The sequence below is a fragment of the Xenopus laevis genome, chromosome 1L, assembly GCF_017654675.1.
Source record: "Xenopus laevis strain J_2021 chromosome 1L, Xenopus_laevis_v10.1, whole genome shotgun sequence".
Classification (NCBI taxonomy): domain Eukaryota; kingdom Metazoa; phylum Chordata; class Amphibia; order Anura; family Pipidae; genus Xenopus; species Xenopus laevis.
In genome coordinates this window covers 105,682,498-105,704,357 of record NC_054371.1, presented here as the reverse complement: position 1 = coordinate 105,704,357, position 21,860 = coordinate 105,682,498, and the positions used below count along the sequence as shown (strand labels likewise).

At 38.0% G+C, this 21,860-nt stretch overlaps 1 protein-coding gene across 1 annotated transcript in view; it reads right to left on the bottom strand.

Annotated features, from left to right (window-relative positions):
* LOC108712236 overlaps window positions 1-19,370 on the bottom strand; it is a 114,272-nt gene extending 94,902 nt beyond the window's left edge. The window contains exons 1-2 of the mRNA XM_018254396.2: window positions 19,318-19,370; window positions 17,743-17,806 (exon numbers count right to left, since the gene is read on the bottom strand). The gene's annotated coding sequence lies outside the window, so the exon portion shown is untranslated. The remainder of the gene's footprint in view (window positions 1-17,742; window positions 17,807-19,317) is intronic.
* Between the last annotated feature and the right edge of the window lie 2,490 nt (window positions 19,371-21,860).

Here is a 21,860-nt window from a genome sequence, read left to right as displayed (position 1 = left end):
CCTTCCATTAGAACTACAAGATATTTATGAACATAACAAAGGCTTAAAACATAAATAGAATGGTTATGGAAAGCTTCTGTATTCCCAGCAACACAGCAGAAACAAACAGCAGGTAGGCTAAGAGACTGGATGTGACCATAAGTAGTGCATGCATATAATTTCAGACTGAGAGCTTGCAATCTAATTGTTGCATGTGTACATTTACTTTCTTTCCCATCTATTTTACTATGTAAATATTTATATCTGGAAAAATAATACATGTACCTGACTAATTTCCTCACCGTATTCCTCTGCCTTTTGTTATTCTTTTAAGTTGCAGCACTTTGTCTGCCCAAAAGGTGGAGTCACAGTGTATAGTCCATAATATCTGCTGGGATTTTTTCACTCAATGTCTCATTTATAAAATAGTAAATGTGGCACACCTGTAATTCACCTGTTATTAGGGAATCACAATTCATTTTGCGACCAACTCTAGCCACTCATAGGTGCATTGGTGCACCCTTAATGCATTCATGTTATGGTACTCAGTGTCCAATTGGGATAACCTTCACCATGCTATAGTTCAAGACTAAATATAGCTATAGCTAAGGTTTATCTCCCTGTTTAGTGATGCTGCCAGTCCTCACAGTCAATCCTGATATGGAGTGTCAGTAAGTTTGTGCTTTTTCAAGTAACGCAGATACCTACATATCACCTGTAATTCGCCTGTTATTAGGGAATCACAATCCAACTCTAGCCACTCATAGGTGCATTGGTGCACCCTTAATGCATTCATGTTATGGTACTCAGTGTCCATAAGTCCATTATTTTGACAAAATGGCATAGGCTTATGACCTCAACTCATTTGTAAGTGCCAGTTATAACTTAAATTTTATACTTATAAATGTAGTGATGTCATTGGTTATGATCAGTGTTTATTGATGTAGGTTGTGTCATATGACGCATTGAAACTTGTATAATAATAATGTATCCCTGTTATGAAATACAGCATGAAAATACTCAGCCTGCAGCCTTGTGCCTTTATATGGTCACAGAATTCCTCAATGACTTCTAATATCCTTATAATTTACACTAGGGAGAACATTATCTTTTATAATACACGAGTTATACTCATAGTTCCATGTATAATAAATATAATAAAGTATAATAAATACTGCCATTATTGGGATGGCTTATAACCTGTTTCCTTATCCTTCATTGGTGAGAGTGGTGGGTGTGGCATTATATTCGCCCTAGGAACAGGACACACCGGCACAACATGGGTAATTTCAGCAGGTAAAACCTTGCTCGTTTATTGCGGATGCAACGTTTCGGGGCGTGACCCCTTTCTCAAGCATCTTGATGCTTGAGAAAGGGGTCACGCCCCGAAACGTTGCATCCGCAATAAACGAGCAAGGTTTTACCTGCTGAAATTACCCATGTTGTGCCGGTGTGTCCTGTTCCTACGTTGTTTCTGAGGTTGCCCATTCCCTCTAGCATCGAGCACCTGGGAGTCGCTGAAGTCTGGACGGCCAGGGTGTGCGAGTGTAAGTCTTTCTTTTTGCAATTATATTCGCCCTGTCAGTGCAGTGCACACACGGTGGCTGCTGTAGTCCCTGGAATAACCAGGGCAAAAAAATAGCCACTGGCTACCAATAGCCACTAGCTACATAATAATACAAATAGAAAATAGAAAGCAGCTATAACTTTGCAGCACATACTGACTATTAAGATATTGCTGGAATTGTGTGCATGCAAGGATAGCCAAGTGGCTCTGTTCCTTTGGCCAATGGCTTACAGTAAAACTGGTTACACACGGCAGATTTTGTCACCCCCCTGGGAATGATCTTATCGACTAACCATTTGTTTAACAAATTTTTCCTTCGTCAGTGGACATTTTAGGAGACTTTTGTTGGATCTTTGTCGTGTTGGCTGCTGTTATTTTACAAACTATTCTTCCTTTGGAACATATAATAAAGACACAGGGCAGCGTTATAGAAAACAGTAACAGTGTATTGTCACAGTATATGAATAATATCGAACTCTCCAATCCATGAAGGTGCCCCTGATATCGATCTATATGGACATTCCAGTGGTTACACATTCACTTACAAAAGTGGGCCTTTCTCCTGAGTAAATATGGACAGCCAGTTGAAACAATTGCTTGCAATTAAGGTATCATTCCTTTTGCAAATATGAAACAATAGTATTCCACATTTATCTCAGATGTTTATAGATCACAGAGGCTCATATTACAGTTTCATGATGTCTATAACTAATAGCGCGTATAGAGCTTGAGTCCAGCATTAATAAATTACCCCTTACAAGTTACAAAATTAAGGACACTAAATTAAGGATACTAAAAAGCAGCAGAAATGTTTTCAGAGTTTCTAGCACCAAAATAAAGTTTTCACATTGTATTTAACCTTTAATGTAAAAATAGAAGTTACATGTCCTAGGAAACATGAAACCTGTGCTTTATTGCAATGGGTTAATGGGTTAGTTACACAGTTTCCCTCACGGAAGTACAATAAAAAAATCACCTCCTTTAAAGTAAGAATAACCTGCATATTACTTTCTAACTTTGACAGAGTCCCAGAATACTCTGAGAGCCAATGGCTGTCAGGATTGCGTAATAGCGTGGAGCAATAATCCTCATTGACACATAAACGTTTATGGTATAACAGTAACAGGCAACCTTAGGAACTATTGGCACATGGGGGGGTGGAATTGACTCACCCCACCCCCTGTGGTTTCTTGCTTGCTTGCTTTCTGCAGTGGCTGGTAAGGGAGGGGGAAGCTGGTAGAACTATTTAGGCCCCTCTCTCCTAAACCAAGGAAACAAGAAAATTGCAGGGACAATTCATGTAGTGGGGTTTATTTGGAGAGGTTGAACATGGTATTTAGTCTTTTATCAACCTGACTTAAAGGTGTGGTTCACCTTTCAGGGCAGAGACACACTTGACAAATCGCCTATTCTTTGAACGACTAAGCTCCCTGAACTGCCTTCCTGCCAGCTAGAATCTAAATCTCTAGCGGCACGGCACTCTGAGCATTTCATTTTCCAAAGGTTCCCAAAATTGCATTACAAGGAAAATTTGGTCGACTTCGGAAATCAAAGCGATCCAATGCCATCCCTCTGGCGATTTTGATTCTAGCCGACGGGAGGCAGTTCGGGGAGATTAGTCGCTCAAAGAAGACCCGATTTGTCACAAGGAGACTAATCTCCCTGAATATTTGGGTGTGTCTCTGCCCTAAAGTTGCCCACAGATTTCCAGATTTTATTCTTTTGTGTGACGAACGCTTGTTTGTTTCAGTCTGACAATCTACCATTAACCATTCAGATTAAATAAACAGGAAAAAAACACATCAGATTGACAGGCAGCAATTGCACAAAAGTTGTGCCCGACAAGTAGTAGTGACTATATATTGTCTGATATCAATACATGCAGAGATATTATCTGTAGCCAATATACATTTTTTAACCTGTCTGATTGACTAATGATTAATGCCATGGTACCAAAAATGTCAGGAAACTTAACACATGATTTGAAAATCGTACAAATCTTCCTTTCGTACAACTTTATCAGCTTAAGTTAACTTTTAGTGTGTTATAGAATCGCTAATTCTCAGCAACTTTTTAAATGGCCAAAATTTTTTTCTTTATTATATTTTTTCTAATTATTTTCCTTTTTATAACAAGAGTGTGATCATCAGCATTTATAAAAAGTCAAAACCATATTTTTTCACAGATTCAGTGATAACAGTGAACTGGGATTTGTGGCATTTTAAATTAGGGCAGGAGCCTAATAAAGGTGATAGATTATCATAGGTGTGTACAGGGTAGCAGGATAACAGCATAAATATTCCATTTGTTTAATGTCCTCCACTTTGTCTACTAGTTCTGTCTCAGAAGGTATCGTTTGTCATTTCCAGTAGAGGCATATGAGTCTCTGGCTGCTGATAGGATATGGTTGAGAAGCCGACAGCCCTCCTTCATGAACCTGAGTATTGGCTTTCCAAAAACATAAGTCCATGGGTTTAGTTCAATTTTAGTCCATAATAATTTTTGTAACATCTTCTGTACAAGTCATGTGGGCCAGAAGTCATTGCTACTTTTTATTACTCATCTTTCTAGTTAGGACCTCTCTTATTCATATTCCAGCCTCTTACTCAAATCAATTCATGATTGCTAGGGCAATTTTGACCATAGCAACCAGATTGCTGAAATTGCAAATGAATAGCAAATGAGCTGCTGAATTAAAATACCTCAAACCCCATACCAAATAAAAACCAACTGCAAATTGTCTCGGAATATCACTCTCTACATTATACTAGACATCTAGACACTAGTTAATTTAAAGGTGATCAATTCCTTTAACTATGAAGCAAAGTTCTCTGTTTGGAGGAGAGTTATCCAGGCAAACTCTACAAGGTGGGCCCTGCAAAGTAGCAGCTGTTGATAGCAAAAGTATAGCAAAATTTAAACAGTGGGTCGAGATAGTTGACAGAAGGACTCAATAAAGCAAGTAGGGCAAGATAGCAGCAGTGGTGCAAAATGGTAGTATGAGTTCATTCCCCATATGTAATTAAAGGCACTAGGTTTGGTCAGTAGCTGTAACCCATAGCAACCAATAAGATGTTTACTTTTAAACAGATGACCAGTAAAATCTACCTGTTGATTTTTGGTTTTAGCTTTTGGTTTTTGCTCCTGGGCAAACTTACTGCCTCTTTTTACATAACCTTAAAGGGGAAGGAAACCTAGTCGGCGCAAACCCCCCACCCCCCCTCCCGTTTGTTGCCCACCCTCCCTCCTCCCCCCTGGCCTACCCGTCCCGCTGGGCAAATGCCCCTAACTTGTTACTTACCCTTCTGCGCAGGTCCAGTCCAGGGAGTTCATAGACGACATCTTCTTCCACGCGATCTTCTTCCTGCTTTGAATGGCGCATGCGCAGTAGGATCATTTCGCCGGTATGATCTACTGTGCATGCGCGTGACGTTTGGCGCATGCGCAGTAGAGCCGTACCGGCGAAATGATCCTACTGCGCATGCGCCAAAACGCCGTTCACAGCAGGAAGAAGATCGCGTGGAAGAAGATGTCGTCTGTGAACTCCCTGGACTGGACCTGCGCAGAAGGGTAAGTAACAAGTTAGGGGCATTTGCCCAGCGGGACGGGTAGGCCAGGGGGGAGGAGCGAGGGTGGGCCACAAACGGGAGGGGGGGTGGGGGGTTTGCGCCGACTAGGTTTCCTTCCCCTTTAAGATGATGAAAGTAGGACAAGGTGGTGTCAGTAGACAACATTGTCACCATATCTATTGACCTTTGATGTATAAGGGGTTTTAGTGGGTGGGTGACAAGTAAATAAAAAATCATTGAAATTTTCTATAATTTAAAAAAAAAGCGTAAAATAGTGGGGGAGCAGCACAGAGAGTGTTAGTTAGTGTTTCTAGGTGCTCTCATCTGTCACATTTACTTCAATTAACTATTTGGCTGTTTTGGCTGCTTTTGGCAAATGTATATGTAAGGTGTAACACCCGTAGCCACTGACGTCACTAATGCTGAGATAAGATTTATGGGTTTTTTCATCAAGAACCAGTGCGATATTATCATGCTTAATATGGTACATCCCATTTCCCAGCTGCTATTGTTTGTGCAAGTCATCACTTTTATGTGCTTTCAATTTTCAGAATTGGAGCAATTCACGAAAAAACTCTTTGTTGTTTTGCACTACAGAGTCATTTTTTAATATGTACAGCTCAGCACAGACAAAGCAATTATTTATTTTTCTTTTTAACTCTTTATTTAACTTAAGAAATGTGAAAAATGTAGGTTACTGGTTTATATTATATTATATTATATTAGGAGGAATCCTTAGGCATGGCTCCTTAAAATTCATCTGCTCTGGTGCTTGTAGCCTGACCTATTACTGTAGTTCTATCCTGCCCTAAGATTTCGAATGGCAGTACAAGTTGAGGGCCCAGTTGAGCAATCCAGGTTTTAAATAGACTGTTATTTTAACAAGATATGAATTTAGGAAAAGAGTCCATGTAACTTCTTTTCAGCTTTTCATAAAGCTACTACTTTCCTTATAATGTAACACATGTCACACACTTGTGTGTGTGACATGTGTGTGACAAGCCTCAACCTGATTTGAGCAGGCTGCTAGAGTAGAGATGAAGATCCAAGATGCGAAGTGGAAGACTAAGGTAAGGTACATTTATACATGGATCTTTTGCTTGTTTTTCTGACATTTACATTCCCCAATATTCCCCATTCCTGGTACTGAGAGATGTAGTTCTCTAATTAATAAATTGAGGGTGATTGAATTATTGTCTGACAAGGGGAACACTTTATATTAACTGCTTTTTATGTTTTATGCACAGGGATAGGATGATGTGGCAGAGCAAGAAGGTTCCCTATTCTATTAGGAAGATTTGCTTGCTGCCTTCACAGTGACTAGGACACAGACTTTGCTCCTGCCCCAACCTCATGCAAATACAAAACAAAATCTAGATGTAAGTAGGTCTGTTTCTCAGGCAGGAAGTAAACTTGAAGTTACTTGCTTTGCCTTGTTTGCTGACTGCACTGAACTTGGCTCTAGAAGACACCTTCCTTTTCCCTAATCTGACAAGAAACCCAACTGTACACTCCACCCCAAATATAATGGGACTATACATCTGATCCTAATAAAACTTTATAAATACAATAATTAAGAAGTGTCTGTATTTTATTGAGAATGAGAGATTCATAAGCTGTATGTTACACAAACCAACAGCCCTAGCCGAAGATAATGGGAGTTGATTAAACCTGGGGTATGTAATAAATATAGCATTCTAGCTTGCACTATTGCAGCTAATCTATTGGCAACAAAATGCCTCCATAGCTTTCCTTCTCCTTTAAGGAAACAGCTAATGAAGGCTTTCTGTGTAATAGACTAATAATGTAAATCAGGGCTGTCCAACTGGCAGCCCGACCCCCTTTGTGTGCCCCCCCCCACATGAAAGTCTGCCTGCTGTGTTTGCTTGCCATGTGTAAGATTTAAGAGGTATTACTACAGAAATTAACTGGCCCCTGCATTGTTTAAACCTCAATTCAGACTGTAAACCCTTGTATTGTTCACACATGTAATCCCCTGTGCATTGTTTACACTTGTAACATATGTAATCTTCTCTGCATTGTTCACACTTGTTGTAACACCTCTATTCTTGACACCCCTAAAGCCCTGTACTGTCCCAGACTGAAACGGCCCACATTGTTCACCTGTTCACAAAGGGGCACAAGCACTGTGTCACTGTTTGCAGTACTCTTAGAGTGGTCCCTGTCTCCTGCTCTGTTCTGCCTTCCCTATGCCCTTGTGTGCCATACTCTGCCTGCCCAATTCTCCCTGTATGGGCCATACTCTGCCTGCCCTATTCTCTGTGTATGCCATACTCTGCCTGCTCTATGCTCCCCGTGTGCCATACGCTGCCTGCCCTGTGCTTGTACCATACTTTGCCTACTCTATGCTCCCTATTCTCCCTGTATTTGCCATACTCTGCCTGTCCTATGCTCCCTGTGTACCATACTCTGCCTGCCCTATGCTTTCTGTGTGTCATACTCTGTCTGCCCTATGTTCCTTGTGTGTGCCATACTCTGCCTTTGTGTGTCATACTCTGCTTGCCCTATGCTCCCTGTGTGTGCCATGCTCTGCCTGCCCTATGCTCCCTGTGTGCCATACTCTGTCTGCCCTATGCTCCCTTTGTGTGCCATACTCTGCCTGCCCTATGCTCCCTGTGTGTGCCATGCTTTGCCTGTCCTGATGTGCATGTGTGTGCCATAATATGTCTGCTCCATGCTACCTGGGTGTGCCATACTCTGCCTGCCCTACGTTCCTTGAATGTGCCATACTCTGCAGGTCCTATGCTCATTGTGTGTGCCATACTCTGTCCACCTATGCTCCCTGGGTGTAACATACCATGCCTGCCCTATACTACTTGTGTATGTCATACTCTGCCTGCCCTATGGTCCTTGGGTGTGCCATATAAGCCTCATGTTATTTGTTCTGGGGGTTTTTTAGTTTGAAAATTATTGTTAGGGGCCCCTAAGGTGTTTAATCATGTGCCGGGGGTGCTGTGTTATCCACAGGAAAGGAGGAGGAATATGGATTTAAGGGTATGTCTTAATATTACTTGACTTTTTTCACATATGAGTGATAAGTGATATCCCTGCAGTGAGCACCAACCATTTGGTTTTTGGTGCGCTACTACCATTAATGTGGAAATGGTCTTGTGGTAACATGGATGTAGTTTAAAGTGGGTGTGGTTTAAAAACAGGGAGTGGTCAACACTGGCTTCTATTATCATCCCTCCACCACATAGGCTAGAAAAAATCTGGCCCATGGTACCACAGAGGTTGGACAGCACTGATGTAGAGGATAAGCCCTCTGGGTAAACCAATCAATCAATTTGTCCAGTTGATGTTAGAGTTGTTACGCACCATTCTAACTATCTGGGAGTATGGGATGCTTCTATGAGGAGGATGGCAAGATTTTCTATGTGGAAGTGTATAGCGATCAGTCAGTTATAGTTGTGTCAACGGTGTCCCCAGAAATAGTATGGGTCAGGTAAACCAATCAATCAATTTGTCCAGTTGATGTTAGAGTTGTTACGCACCATTCTAACTATCTGGGAGTATGGGATGCTTCTATGAGGAGGATGGCAAGATTTTCTATGTGGAAGTGTATAGCGATCAGTCAGTTATAGTTGTGTCAACGGTGTCCCCAGAAATAGTATGGGTCAGGTCAAGGAAAGAGAGATCATCAATAAAGTGCCACAGTCTGTAGATCATATGTCCAAAATGGGCAGTAATATTTTGCTATTCAATACTTGCCATAAATAAATTAGCTAAAGATGGAGCAACATTAGATCCCATGCTTGTGCCACTAACCTGTAGATAATATGTCAGTTAAAATTTAAAGTAATTCTTGGTAAGGCAGAAGCATAATAGATGTATAAGGAACCCTGTATTGGGGTGTAGGGTCTGGACAAGAAACAAGATGTTGGTGTACAGTTATTATACCCAGGTCAGTTGGAATCATAGTATATTACAAGGACACGTCAATTGTCACAATTTGGTTTATGAAGGTAAGGAGAACTGTTGCGCAATTTGTTTAAGAAATCCCCTGTTTATAAGTGATCAGTTTGTGTACAATAGGTTGGAGAAAATAATCAGCATTGATGGCTAGCGGTTGTAAAATAGAACCTTTGGAGATGACTATTGGTCTATTGACTCAACAAAGACTGAAACGTTTGTTCAAGAATTACATTTTTTTGTTCATCACTTAAGACCTGTGAGTGCGGTGTAATATGATGTTTTATAATCTCCAGACTCTTGCACCCAGACATGTAACATAATTAAATGGAGTGCTCACTTTTGGCTGTTATATATAGATGTACTGACCCACTGTTCCAGTAGAACAGTATTCACCCATCTTTATAAGAAACTACAATAAATAGTTTCCTTAGTTGTTGAGCTCAAACTTGCTGACTTTTTGATAATTCCCAACAACCTATGTACTTCTGATTAAGCAATTGATCAACAGCTTTCTGTAATTTCAGCACAAGTGCACATGACTTCTAAATTCCAGTTTTCAACTGAAGCAATTGACCAAATTCTGTTTAAAGTTATAGTCCCAGAGGACACCACCAGTAAGGTACCACTTGATATTTACCACATTTAAGAAAGAAGGAAACTGACTTACATTTGCATGTACTTTATTTATCTGATTATTATCGTAAGAAACAGATCCCTAGGGGGTTATTAATAAATGCTCATTTGATCTTATGCTATTAGTAATAGAACAGGTTGGAAAAGAACTAAACCTAGTCCAACAGAAACTGAGAATAGCAGAGAACTTACATCTGACAACTTTACAGAATAACAAAACTGATTCCTGCTAGTGATGAGTGAAAAGTTTTGCTGTGTACAAATTCGTTGGCGGCAAAGATTTTTCGCTAAACAGAAAAATTCCCCCCCACAGCTTGTTTCACTGTGCATAACAAAACAAAAATGATGCATGACAAATAAAGACACTTGACAAATGCAACTATAAAACTATTTTATCCTTCCCCTCTCCTTCCACATAAACCAAAGGTATCTGAGCAGCCACACTGTCTATTTAAGGACATAAACATAAGTATATCGTTTATTCATTTTAGTTGTGCCTGTGTTTGTAAGCAACATAGTGTAGTAGTAGTAGTTACCATGACCATTCGACCAAAGGTAATGTAAAAAATCACATGTTTTTAAGAAACTGGCAACATGGGAGCCTTTTTTTCAATTAAAAAAGCAGTTGTAGCACTATTCATTTTGACACAGTTGATAGCTCTGGATGTTCCTCAGACTGTGACAACCCTAGCACTTCATGCAGTACTGACACTACTTTTTTAGGGATAAAAACAAGAGCCCAAAAAGGCAGAGAACCCACACCAAAAAGGGAGGACAAAATCCCCCAAAGGGAGGAAACTGTAAATTTTAATTTAAGCCATCGCCCCCTCTCCACTGGTGAAACATCTCTCCTACAGAGGGACCTCAGTTTTGTCCCCACTATGGCCACTAATACACTCACCTCTCATATCGATATTGTGAAATTTAATAGACAGCTCAAACTTAGGGAACACTTTGTCAAACTGAAACCAATATCATGCCACACCCCTTTTTCGTGCCAAATCTAGATTCAATCCACCTTCTAACAACTATTAAACTATCGAAACCTACACAAGATTACTGCATTGCCCTTTACAAGTTGAATTACAACATTAAACTAAACATTAATCTTAATAGAAGCATAAAGGAAGCCAGTAAGACTTTACACACAGGTCCTGATTTGATTATCAGACCAGCAGATAAGGGAGGCGCTATTGTTCTTCTTGACAAAAATTGCTATAGATCTGAGCACCTTACACAGTTGTCTGATAGATCCACATATCAGAAACTCAGAGGTTTTACAGTTCAAAAAATTCCTTAAGAATACATGACATTGTGATAAAATAAGGGGGTTGATTGATGAAACATCTTTTACTTTTTGACAACAGGTCACCCTGAAGTCCCTTTTATCTATACGCTGCCCAAAATACTTACATCCACCACTAACCCGCCTTGTCAGCCAATAATTTTAGCCATAGACTCCTTATGGCAACCGGTTTCCCGATATATTGACTATTACTTCTAGTACAGAAAATGGAATCATACACTAGAGATACTAGCCATTTGATTCAGCATCTGGCACAACTTGAAAATCTACCTAGCGACGTAATCCTGGCTAGTCTAGATGTAAATAGCCTACAGTATATACCGTCATTCCTCATGAAGAGAGATTATTTGCATGTAGACAAGCTCTGACCCATAATACTCCTGTTGCCCCCCCCTCTGAATTCTTACTGGAATTACTGAGAATGGTATTGTATTGCAATTATTTTCTTTTTGAAACCTCAAAAAATTTATTTTTTTGTTCATGGCTAAAGACCCTTTTATATAAATATAATGTGTGTATGTATGTGTGTATGTATATATATATATATATATATATATATATATATATATATATATATATATATATATATATATATATATATATATATATATATATATATATATATATAGCTGTTATTCAGAAAACTCCGAATTATAGGAAGTCTCCCATAGACTCTATTATCAGTAAATAATTTAAAAAAATTATTTCCTTTTGCTCAATAATAAAAAACAATGATTTGTACTTGTTCCTCACTAAGATATAATTAATCCTTATTGGAGGCAAACCAAGTTAATGTTTCAATTATTTTTTGGTAGACAAATTATGGATATCCAAATTACAGAGAGACCCCTTATCTGGAAAACCCCAGGTCCCAAGCATTCTGGATAACAGGTCCCTTACCTGTACTTGTAACCTAATGCTCAATTGGACACAAATTGTGGGTCTATGTTTAGGCAACATAGATAAAATTGTGGCCCTATGTTTTTAACCGCACCATATTAATACACTTTTTTTAAAAAATTGGTGTTGGTTTGGGCAATCACTCTCTCTTAAAAGCTGCAAGTTAGCAGTGGGGGAGGATTTAGCCCTCACACAGAAACCAAGGTTCAGCAGACTTCTACTTTAACTAATGCTATTATGCAGAGAGGCACAGGATCCTCAATACTATGACTGGAGGTAAACAAGTTAGGGACCGCCATATGGGGTTTACCTTGACGTGGTATGGTGGCTTTTCAACTTTATGATCATAACTTTGTAACTAAAAACCCCTGTCTTTGTGAACACATGCACTTGCATATCTACTAAATTACTTAGACAGGGGCCCAGGGAATGTGCACTGACCCATTTGGTTATGTCAGTGGCACTTCCCTTATACTTATATACATTTCTACTTAGCAATGCGGGTGCTCCCACAACCCCCCTTTTGTATTTAACATAGATAAAATACCTAAACACAGCAACACGAATATAAAACATGCTCATATAAATTCCAAGCCATCCACTTGGGGAATACTAACATCTAACATAACTATTTAAAAGGAATATATAAGGGAGTTGAAACTTTGGTGACATACAAGGTGGAATTATCCAAGCAGTTACAGGTGCCAGATAACTATATGGTTTTACCAGGTAACACAATTGCTGCATTAGAAGCAAAGATACTGTATGAAAAACTCTGATGAATTTTGTCTATTTGCAGCGTAATGGGCATTTTCTGAATTGCCTGTGATGATAATTGTATACCCAGGAAACCTAAACCGCATATGTTGTGCCTCAATTGTAAAAGGAAACACAGTTAGTCATCCAACTAAGGGTACACAAATTAAATTGAGTCACTACACTACTTGTGATTCCAAATACGTAGTCTATATTCTAAAATGCCCTTGTGGACTAGCATATATCGGCCAAACCATTCGAGCAGTCAAAGATCGAATCAAAGAACACAGGGGAAACATCAGAAATTTTAAAATGGGAACAGCTACAGATACATCCGTCTCTAGACATTTTCATATGGGACACAATGTAAGCCAATTGAAATGGATGGTTTTAGAGCAGATAAAAATGCCTAGTAGGGGAGGTGACATTAAAAAAATACTGGCCCAAAAAGAAGCCTATTGGATTAAAAAAATGAATACAATGGTCCCAATAGGCATGAATGATCACTGGAGCATCATACCATTTTTAGGATAATAAACTACTCATTTTCCTCCACAGATATTGAAGACAGCCCAGTCAAGAATAAATTTCGTTATAGTACTCATAATATAGAAACCTGCTAATGGTAAGATAAAATTTAATAACACCTAAGGTGAAACAACAGACAAGAATGTTATAAATAAGGGCATAAATTATGTTTGTTCAAGTTCTTCAGGGTAGGCTCAGAACAGAGCAGTACCATGTGTGTGTGTGTATGTGTATATGTATATAGGGACCGAAACGTAACGTTTCGGTCCCTACCAGGACCTTTCTCAAGAGGCCTTGAGAAAGTTCCCGGTAGGGACCGAAACGTTACGTTGGCTGGAACATGCTTCACTAAATACACTTTCTACTTTTGAAAAATATCCCTGTGTTGCTGGTTCATTTGAGAGTGCATATGTGATACTTTAACCGTGCAACTGGGTGAAGTTGAGAAGCGGTGTGCCACCCACCCTAATACTATATATATATATATATATATATATATATATATATATATATATATATATATATATATATATATATATATATATATATATATATATATATATATATATATATATACAGATGCAGCCACTTTGGTTTGTCTGTTTGACACAGAATAACTAAACACAGATATCCCATTTATCTCATTTAACACAGAAAACTGTGTCACAACATCCCATCTAATTAAAGCATTCACCATTGTGAACAATGGTGCTTTGGTATGCTAATGAAAAGGTTAAATGCATTAAATGAGTTAAGATAACTTTAGATAACACAGTTTCTTCAATTAACTCTGAGTCATGACGCATTTAACTCACAAATCCAAGTGGCTTCATCTGTATATATATATATATATATACAGGAAACCTATGTATAGATTTTTTTTTAATTTCACTGTGAAAAACTTTTGTGACCCTTTCAAGGATGAATAAACACTGTGGGAAAATTGGTCAGCACTCACCCAAACCAAACAATTTATCGAGATGATGCACGTGCAGGGTTGTCCACTCCAACCGGGTAAATATGCCAAAACGAAATCACAGCACCATCCAAAGCGTATTTTTCTTAAAAAGCCTTTATTGCATTTTCTGGCTTAGATCTCAAATGAACAACGTTTCAGGCCTATGTGGCCCTTTATCAAGTTGCGAAAGTCATTTTAGTTGGTGGGGGTGCACAAGACCACGTGGAAATAGAACACAGGGAAAATTGGTCAGCACTCACCCAAACCAAACAATTTATCGAGATGATGCACGTGCAGGGTTGTCCACTCCAACCGGGTAAATATGCCAAAACGAAATCACAGCACCATCCAAAGCGTATTTTTCTTAAAAAGCCTTTATTGCATTTTCTGGCTTAGATCTCAAATGAACAACGTTTCAGGCCTATGATAAAGGGCCACATAGGCCTGAAACGTTGTTCATTTGAGATCTAAGCCAGAAAATGCAATAAAGGCTTTTTAAGAAAAATACGCTTTGGATGGTGCTGTGATTTCGTTTTGAATAAACACTGTGCCATACATATGGAGATGGACAATTTCAAACATGGACATTGAATAGTGGCACACAAACTTTACCACTTAAGAATTTCTCCAAGATGTAAATAAGAACTTAAGGGTTAACTACCCTGTTTGTTGTTAATTGGTGGGTGGGACAGCAACACATGTGGTGTATAAATATGTTAATTTCACACTTGGTTGTACATACTTGAAAAAGGGCCAATAGGCCTGAAACATGTAGTGTGGTTACACAATAAACAGCTGAATTGCAGGTAACCTACCGTTGTGAGTGATTCCCACATTTCACAATACATTGGATCTATATAGGGTGCCAGAGACGGAGCATCCAGGGAACCATCACAAGAAGCGAGATAGAAACGCTAATCAGTGTAAAACCCTCTTGTATACCCAGGAAACATATACATATATGAATGTACACTCAGCAAGGGTGTAGCTTTTTGTGGATATCAGTGCAGCTGTACCCAGAAGTCCCTTTTTCTTATTTCAGACAAGCGTATGCATAATAAACAGAAGAATGCAGAAGCCTTTTAGTAAAACATGATTGTTAGTGAACAAAATGACATTCGTAATTAGCATAACAGAAAAGTGCTTCCTAAAGTGTTTCTTTGTTATAAAGGTTACTTTCAGTTTTTTCTGTTGACTGAGAATGTTTTGCTCAAAATACAGGCAAACGGTTGACTCATCCCAAGAGATGATGCACGCAATTTGAACAACTGGTAAATTCCCTAAAGTTGAAATTAATTAGATTTAACAGATTCTACAAGCTGTTTCTGTTTAGGACTGAAAGTGCACATTGCATTATTTATACATCTCTATATGAAATGTTACAGAACAGAGGAATGTTGCTATTTGTTGACAGAAAATATTTAACGTTCAGATAAATATTACTATCTATCTATCTATCTATCTATCTATCTATCTATCTATCTATCTATCTATCTATCTATAGTAAATATTGGCCACCCTACAAATTATAAGATAATTGGAAAGGCAGAAGCACAAGGGTACTCAGGCTCACTGATTGGTTGCTATCGGTTATAGCCCAGCTGCAAATTTGTCTAGTGTTGATAAATGAGCCTAAAGCAATCAGATCCAACATCCATGGGAATATCGAAAAGTGCAACTCTTCCAATTTCCTCATCTGCAACACTGGTCTGACTGGGATCCAGTAGTATTACAGGATGGTCGGTATGTCCCATTTCCCCCCACAGTGACATACACGCACATTGGGCTAGCATGATCAAAACAACCCAAAATGCCTAAATGTGGACATGTTTTGGGAGCTCAAAAAGAGAAATGAAAACACTAATAATAATAGAATAATTAACAAATCACTATATGCAGTATAGGAAGTATGAGGCCAACAGGGGTCAAACAAACTCATTTTTAGGGTAATAAGATGTTTTCTCAGGTCTAAGATCACATAGCAACCATCCAGTCCTGAGAAATGAAAGCACACATTTCATCACATCACATGACATATCCTTATATGTATGCAGTGGAGAGTACACTTGTTTATAGTGGGCAATCATCAAGGGGCAGATATACATAGGGTCGAATATCGAGGGTTAACTAACCCTTGATATTCGACTGCAGAATGTAAATCATTCGACTTCGAATATCGAAGTCGAAGGATTTACCGCAAATAGTTCGATCGAACGATAAAATCCTTCAAATTGATCGATTCGAAGGATTTTAATCCATCAATCGAACGATTTTTCTTCGACCTAAAAAACATTAGAAAGCCCATGGGGACCTTCCCCATAGGCTAACATTGCACTTCGGTAGGTTTTTTAGGTGGTGAAGTAGGGGGTCGAAGTTTTTTCAAAGAGACAGTACTTCGACTATCGAATGGTCGAATAGCGAACGATTTTTAGTTCTAATCGTTCGAGTCGAAGTCGTAGTCGAAGGTCGAAGTAGCCAATTCAATGGTCGAAGTAACCAAAAAAATCATTCGAAATTCTAAGTTTTTTTTATTCTATTCCTTCACTTGAGCTAAGTAAATGGGCCCCCAAAGGTTTATATTTCATCTTTTTTGTCACATCTTTGATAAGTGTAGAATGTAAAAACTGAGAGCAATACAGAGCAACAAGTTAGTACCATATGCTAATCTGGGTAAATAAAAATAGATTGTTTTCATAATATTTACCTATGATTGTGCAAACCACCTCAGTGATCAATTTGACTGATCAGCCACCAGTGAACAGGACAAAATAAAAACCAGCAGCACTTACACTGAGTGGGCCAGTCATATCAGAAATAAACATCAGAGTCTGGCCCCAATGATCAGTTTGACATTTAGGGGGGTTATTTACTAAACCAGGTTTAGACCTGGTTGGGCTTTTTGGTGCAAAAACTCAAATTTTTTGTGGAAAAGAAAACTTGAATTTTTCGAGATTTATTATACCCTGATGCTGCAGAACGGTCAAGGTCATGTATACGTCAATGGGAGCTGCCCCTATTCCAATTGGAAGTTATTGTGGTTAGTGCTGGGTTTAGCCTGATAATCTGACATTTTCAGGCAAAATCCTGAAAAAATCTAGCGATTTGGGAAAAAAGTCCAAAAAAAACTGTACGGTTTTCATTTGATTTTATCTGTTATTTTCCCTATATGATTTATTTGAGTTATTTTATTAATAAATAAGGCAAAATCAGGGATGTTAGTTTGGTTGAGCTTTTTTCATTTAAATTATGAGATAAGTTTGGATTTTAGTAAATAACCCCCTTACCATAGGAACATAGTTGACCATACAGTACATATGGTCAGTGTATAGTCAACATTAGAAAGAAAGACAAAGCCCTCTGAGAGCTCTCTACAGCATTACAGCATACAGCTTTTCAAGTGACATTAATTAATTAATAAGGTTGCTAAACTCATTTGTGCCTGATCTCTGTCCTAATGCAAATAACAAAAAAAAAAAAAAAATGTAGAAAGGCTAGAAAGTATAATCTAAATCAAAGAGTTCTAAGTATGCAGTTTCTCTGGGTATGCAAAGCAGATGCAAAATAATTGTAACATTATTGGTGGAACAAGCGCAAAGAAAGAAAGGTATACCTTAGATGTTATCTCTATCGAACAGAAGCAAAATACTGTAGGATGTACTGTGTCATGTGCGAGCCTGTATCAACAGAGAAGCCAAGATTACATACATGCCCACATTTACCTTTAATAAATACACATTCTATGTTGCTGCACATAATTAAGTATAGTCCTAATTAGAATCTTTAAAGAAAGAGAGATGGCATGTAGCAATTATGATGTTGTTTGCCATGTGAGTAAAGTATATTGCTAGTTGAAGAACCTCAAGCTCCCATCATTTTCTTTATGCTGTTAGCAAGAAAATACTATGTTCAACTGGTTAAACACCTGGTAACACAACAAAAGGATGACATTCCATGGGAATAAAAAGTATGTAAAAAAATGTGAATGCATCATATCCAAATTCTCGTTAGAAACACAATTCGCAGCCATAACGCCTGATTACTAAAATACGAGAAACACACTTCGCTAGCAAAATACCTCGTTGCTAGAGAACTATCGTTCTGTTTCACCAGGCAAATTTTTGCTCAGGCGAACATGTGAAAATCTGCTTATTTATCAAAATGTAAAAGTTTCTATTTGATACGTATTTGCCAAAGTCAATTTCGCCAGGTTCTGACTGGCACATGAATAGAATGAAGCTACATCCTCAACATTATTATGTCAGTGACATCATATGCTGTATTCCAAAAAAGTCGTAAGCAAAAATCAAAATGCTGGCGTTTTTTTCATATTTAAAGTGGGATTATGTTTACAAGTTGTAACTGTTAAAAATATCTTATTTACACTTTTTTTAGCATTTAAAGCTCATGTCACATTTGTTTTAGGGTGGGCTCATGTCCTAGGACAATAGAGGATCTCTGTCTTCGTTTTGCTTCCTTGGACATTATTAATAAAAAGTGGCCACTTCCAGCAATTTCATAGCATCTCTTATAAATACATACATGTGACCTTTATCTAAACACTGAATTTAAATTGGCGTAAGCATAATTAATTTAACAAAGTTTCACTAGGAAGAATTTGTCATGACATTTTTACTCCAACCAATCATCGCCTGGCAAAAGCAGGCCAGTGTTTTTTTGCCAAGACATAATTTGGCATTTTGATAATTACGCATTTTTGTCACAAAATAGCGTCTGACATTGCTGTGAGACGACTTGCGCGTAAGTAAATGTGCCCTTAGGACAAATAGAAACAGGGATGAATTTCTGTTCGAAAAAGTAAAACAAATGAAATCAGATTCCCTGACTATTAGCATCATTAAAAAGAATGTGTAAAATATTACCATGAAAAAAATATCATGACATATTCCTGTCTACCAAGACATGTTCCTGTGTACAAGAAAGCCATGTTGCTTTAAGAGTAATTATACATTTTATTGCAGCACTAACAGTGGCCAACATCTTTTTGTGTTAGTTTAAATGGCTCACTTCCATTGTATTTTTTATATTGTTTTAACACCTTGTTTTGCTATGGTTCAACACATTCTTGCAAACTGATCTGTATCATATAAATGTAGAAGCAATAAAAAGTAAATGTAAAAAAGAATATATACAGTAGTAGACTACAATAATTTTCTTGCTTGCATACCTGTACTTGTCTGTCTGGATTGTTTCTTGCTGTCTCCAGGAAAAACTATTTCCTGTTTTAGCATTGGACTAAGGTTGCTAGTAACTTTTAAACAAATACCAAGCCCCAATCACTTTGTTTGCAGGAGGCCAGGCTCATTCAAAAAAGCTTAGGATCAAATAACAGGCAATTGATTCGCTTTACTCCTTACAGAGCAGAGAGGTAAACATATATGGGAGATGCAGGGTTTTACAAAAACTGAAATGAGCATGCAATAGTAATAATTGGCTTTTTTGCATGTGGAATATTGCTTTCAAAAAACGACTACAGATGACTGAGTATACACCATTACTACATTGAAATTGGTATTTACACTGTATACTTTAGTTTAAGCATTAACATCTATTGTCAATTGTAGGCAGCCAGGATATTATAATATTGTAAATATGATAATGGCTCTGCAACAATAAATCTAAAAAACAATTTATGTGATATTATATGCAATCACAGATATATGTTTGCTAATTGTAGAACATATATTTATATTAAGTAAAATGGACTCATTTATGAATTCAAGTGCATTGCACAAAGTTCATTTTGAAAAGCAAATCTCTGTGTTTTTATTACATAATGCAGAGTTGTCCCCATAATTTTAGCATAAATGCTGCACAATTTAGAATTTTTACAAGGTACAGGTAAAGGACACAATTGTTGCGATTGCATCATTTCCAGTGCTTGTTGTTAAATTGACATTTGCATGTAATTGTTTAGCTGCAAGTCTATTGCGGCTATTAATGCAGCCCACTGTGGAAGCCCTGAAATTACCACAACGTTTAGATCCAAGGCTGCGTTTTTAAAACAAGCCCTAAAGTGCTTATCGCTGGCTTACAAAAAATATAAAGCATATATTAGCAGAACAGGAAAACTATGATATAACAGTTTAAGGGGATGTAAACCAGATTTGGAACTAGGGGTAAGCAGAAGAGGCACATGCCTAGGGTGCAAAGGTGGGGGGCGTTGGGCACATACTTCTTCTGCTTGTGCTAACCTAGTTCAGGCAGTGGAGGGTCTCAATTGCCGGCAAGATTATTGGTTCCAGGCACTTTCGGGCCTGCACCTGGCAAAGTCATCCCATGTGTATATGCTTGTGTATGGGAGGGGCAGGGACACACACAGTAGAGTACAGGTTTCATCTAACTTGCCCTGGCTCTGATGTAAACCCCAAAATAAAATTTTGATTAATAAAAGAAATTGTTATTCTAAAACTTTTGCATGTCTCTGCCCATGATGCCTTATAGGAGAATTAAAACTCTCATTTTTGGTATCTAGGCAGTGCTGTGTGTATGGCATGAGACAAGTAAATAACTTCTAATTTCAGAAGGCTTCACTTTGCATGTGTTTTTAAAGTAATTTGTAAATGTATGTACTATTGGAAGCAGTATATCTGTCCCTTTCCATGCTTTGCACTGGTGGCTACTGAAAAACTGTAGCAGAAGGCAGGTATGGGACCTGTTATACAGAATTATCGGGATCTGAGATTTTTCAGATAATGGATCTTTCTGTAATTTGGATCCTCATACCTAAAGTCTACTAGAAAATCAAGTAAACATTAAATAAGGCTGGGTTTGCTTCCAATTAGGATTAATTGTTTCTTAGATTGGACCAAGTACAAGGTACTGTTTCATTATTACAGAGAAAAAGGAAATACTTTTTAAAAAAATTTAAAACTTGGATGAAATTAAGTCTATGGGAGCCTTTCTGTAATTCGAAGCTGGATAATGGGTTTCCAGATAATGGGCCCCATACTGGTACTATATTTAGATAAATAAGCTGCTGAGTAGCTATGGGGACATCCATTCAGTCTGAAAAAGGAGAAAAGGCACAGGTTTAATAGCAGATAACTAATAAAACACCAAGATATTCTGCAGGGTGTATCTGTTATCTACTATGTAACCTGTGCCTTTTCTACTTTTTTTCCAGCTTGAATGGCTGCCCTCATGGCTACACAGCAGCTTGTTTATATAAACTATACTAGTCTTTCTGAAGCAAACAGACAGCATTTACCAGTGTATGGCAACAATACATTATATTTTAATCACTTTGATACATTTTCCATTTGTAGTGTTACTGTTAACAAAAGTCAAGGCTATGTATTAGGTAATGTAGTGGTTGTGTTCTAGAATGGAGCACAAATCTGCACCCCATGCTACTTGTGTTGGCTTTGTAATGTTCAGAGTGGGCAGGTAGTGAGTGGCATTTGGGCATCTCATGAATTCCCCCTAAGTTTATTTTCATTTAGAGGTACAGTCTACATAGTGGCAGGGTTACAAGGTGCAGAAAGGGCCCTGTACAATTACTACTTTCAATTTTAATTAAATTTACAGATGACGTATTGGAAAGTTGCTTATAATTACTTTTTGTTTCATTAGGCATACTTTTGTTGGTGTTATAAGCCCTACAAAATTAGATACAGTATATAACCCACATTCAACAAATTATTGTTTAAATTTTTTTTACCAAAATCTACCAAAAATTTGTCAATTTTGTATCATTGCTTAGATGTT